This window comes from Lygodium microphyllum, chromosome 23 (assembly GCF_053477565.2).
Source record: "Lygodium microphyllum isolate KBCC chromosome 23, Lygodium_microphyllum_v1.1.10, whole genome shotgun sequence".
Lineage (NCBI taxonomy): Eukaryota > Viridiplantae > Streptophyta > Polypodiopsida > Schizaeales > Lygodiaceae > Lygodium > Lygodium microphyllum.
In genome coordinates, this window is record NC_141157.1 from 18,520,841 (window position 1) to 18,524,450 (window position 3,610).

The following is a 3,610-nucleotide window of genomic DNA, read 5'->3' on the forward strand; positions in this document are numbered from 1 at the left end:
GCCGGGCCAGCAGGATCAAAGCTACGGAGCGGATCTGTGCTGCGGCGTCCAGCGCGGGGCCTGCCGCCTATCAGGCCAATGCGTCCGCTTAAACCGGCACCGGAGCAGTTGAAGGACAGAAGGGGTCGTTGGAGATCCCGCTCTCCCCCGACGGAACGAGCCTTGCCATGCGCTGCCAGAGCGAGCATGGGACCTTTTCTCTCTCAGCATTGCACCGACGACGAAGATTGGAAGGCGATCCGAGCGCGACGCTTGCAGCGGGAATGGGTCTGCAGGTTAGGTCTTCGCTCTGAATAGGGGCCGCGCGAACGCGAGCCCCCGCTGCCACAAATTATGACGTGCACTCACTCTCCCACTCAGGGGAGATGCTAGGGTGCGGCCCGTCCGCAGTGCAATGGAGAGGCCGACCCTAGGCCATCGGCCTTCCTGATCACCGATAGACCCCGCCCAGGTAAGTATGCTGCTCTCCCCGCCAGGCTTCGCCTTAAGTAGTAGGTACCCCCCGCTGCCTCCCTCCCAGCAAGCACCCCATTCACGACCACACGCTGCAGGCTATACCTAAGGGACGAAAACGCCAACGTAAACGCAGCAGAGCTCTCCTCGAATTTGATATTCACCAAAAGTCTCCTCCTTTCCAAACTCCCTTTTTTCTTACAAATTCCCCCTTCTCGCATTTCATTGGTATTACAGGGGTACCAAGGTTACCTCACTTACCTCGTAACGTTCGGGATGGTGCTTAACCGGTCACGCCAAGCTAGCGCCCCTGGTAAAGCTTACTTGCATGTAAAAAGGTCCATGACCAACTAAAAAGAACCACAAAATGGGTAGGATGCCTAAGGGGGATGGGGAAACCCTTAATATTTTTTAATTTAAAGGATGAGAAAGAATAGAATAGACTTTTCATCTGCGTACAAATTTTGAACTCTTGCTTTCAATTGGGAGAGTGAGAGTGAAAGTGTTGTGTGTGTGTGTGTGAGAGAGAGAGAGAGAGAGAGTGTGTGTGTGTGTGTGTGTGTGTGAGAAACTGAATGGGTGAAGCTTTGTTCTTCCTTCTCTTGAGCACTCTCTCGTGCCTAAGCTCATGCTTCCTTCTTGCATGCAAAGGCCATAGAGGGTTAAGAATGAAAGGAATACACTCAAGGGTCATGGAGCTTCACAAAGGCCTCCTCCTTCAAGCTTCGAAGCCACATGCACTCACTACAAGCGAATCTCAGCATTCATAATACATGCGAGAGTCTAAGTGAGAGATGGCCATTGTACTTCATACATCAATTCTCTTGAAAAAATAAGTAGGTGCGCATGGTTTTAGGCACCCATTATGAATTGATCCTTTCCGAGGGTGCAAAGAGATTAGTGAGAGATGGCCACTGTACTTCATAGATCAATTCTCTTGAAAAAGTAAGTAGGTGTGCATCAATCGATCCCCTTTCCACTAATGCGCACTTATGTGTGCTCCAGCACATTGGCACTTGCATTAACTCACCCTACGTGCACTTGAGTGTACCCTTGTGTACCTAGGGGATGCATCTTGCATTGCATCCATAATCCCAAGTACTCTTGTGTCCACATAGAAGTCTCTGCACATCGAAACATTCACTAGCACTTTAAGACTTGCCATAATGTGTTGCACCTTGCACTAGTGTCGTATTTCAACCATACATGCACTATAAGTGCACTCTAGTGCAATTATTGTAGACACACTTCTTCTAAACAACCCTAATGCATGATGACCCACCTCTCTCTCTCTTCTTTCACAAGCCAACAACCATACTGTTTGTAGGGGAGGCTTGAGGGGGAGTAAGGAAAGACAATGAGGCCTTGTATGTGTACTTGCCACATCAAATTCCACACTCTTGTGCACTTGCATACACTTGAGTGCACTTGTGTACATTTGAGTGCACAAACATGTATGTGCACTTGCACTAGCACTAGCATGTACACTTGTGTGCACTAGAACCTTGCATTACCATTAAATCCATCTCTTCACACAATTCGTAGTACCCTTCCATATCATAGTGTATTAGTTCGAGTGCACTGCACTTGCATATGAACTTTCAACTTTGGTACATTATTTCCATTAAGCATTACCCACATGCACTAGTGCACATACATTTGTGCACTATCCCACTCCTACACACAATCTTTCATAACTACTTATAGTTAACATAAATATCATGTGTACTCATTATGAGCCTTGAATTCATTTAAGATCCCAACTGCACAGACAAGTGAATAGTAGTATGCCACTCATACATGCACTTGTTGCAAGAGTCTCTTTTGTCTCAATACCAACCCACTCCCACCTTGTTTGCAAGGGAAGTTTGGAGGGAAGAAGGTGGCATCTTGCAATGCACTAGTGTGCAATGGTGCGCTTGCATGCATTCGTGTGCACGAATGTGCATTGGCACTGGCACTCGCATAGACACATGCATGTGAACTTGAGTACCCTTGAGTGCACTAGTATCCACAACCCCACCCACTCTAGGTCCACTACTGCAAACCTTACATTTAGCCTCACTCAATTCACTTATGTGCTTGATTGCACATAGTGCAGTTGCTTTGACACTCACACACACTAACATTGGCACACTGACATGGACATGTGCATATACACACATGTGCACTTCTGATGCACTTGTGCTAGCAACTCTAAACACCTTAACCTAGTGCACAAAAACGTATATTGAGCCAACCATTGTGTACTTGTGTCTGCTCGAGTGTACTTGTGTGAGCCTATGTATGCTTGAAATTAGTGCACTTACCTGTACATGCACTTAGGAGCAGTTGCACTTAGACTTAGGTGCGCCTACACCTAATTGTATTTGCCACCTAAATATTCTTGTAATTGCACATAGTCACACTTGTGTAGAGTGCACATGCACTATGCACTAACCCTGAACAACTGAGTCTCTGAGCTCACCTTAGGACACCTTTCTTCTCAATCTACATCTGCATACCTTAAGGCATGAGAAGGAATCATAACTCTACATGTTGAGCACTGTTGTTAAGCACTCTAAGCACACATATTAATTCACTTTCCACACATGTGCACTGTTGCACCCCATGTAGTCACTACATTCCACTCTCAATGCACACAATTGCATTTGCACATGCGCAAAGTGAAAAGAAAGGGTAAGTGCAATAATTAAAAAGGAAACTCGCAAGGGAAAAGAAATAAACTCAACATGGCAAAAAAAAACCGTCAAGAAAACCAGAAGGAAACACAATTAATCTAATGCAAGTATAGTTGTTTGAAAAGTTAAAAGTGCTACACGAAAGTGTTTTTTACACATTGTTTGATGGAAAGAGAGAGAGAATTTTTGCACAATTCATGAGCACAAGCAAGATTGTGACCAAGAAGACTTCACTTGCTCAATATTCAATGATCTAAAGAACAAGAAGAGATAAAGGTAGGAGACTCAAAAATAAGAAGCAAAACATAGATGTGACCTTCCAACGCCCACATCAAGGAGAGACCCCAGTCCTAGTAGATCCTAGACATTCAAAACACCCCTATACATGACCTAATTAACTAAGTTATCTAGTTAGACCACTAAGAAGCAAGAGAAACCACGAGGATGACACCAAGCACAATGGAGAGAATTGAGGG

At 45.3% G+C, this 3,610-nt stretch overlaps 1 non-coding gene across 1 annotated transcript; it reads right to left on the minus strand.

Moving 5' to 3' along the window:
• Nucleotides 1-293: 293 nt before the first annotated feature.
• LOC148015933 (U1 spliceosomal RNA) lies at nucleotides 294-459 on the minus strand. The gene has a single exon (XR_015688256.1). It is a non-coding gene; the product is annotated as a U1 spliceosomal RNA (small nuclear RNA).
• Nucleotides 460-3,610: the final 3,151 nt, after the last annotated feature.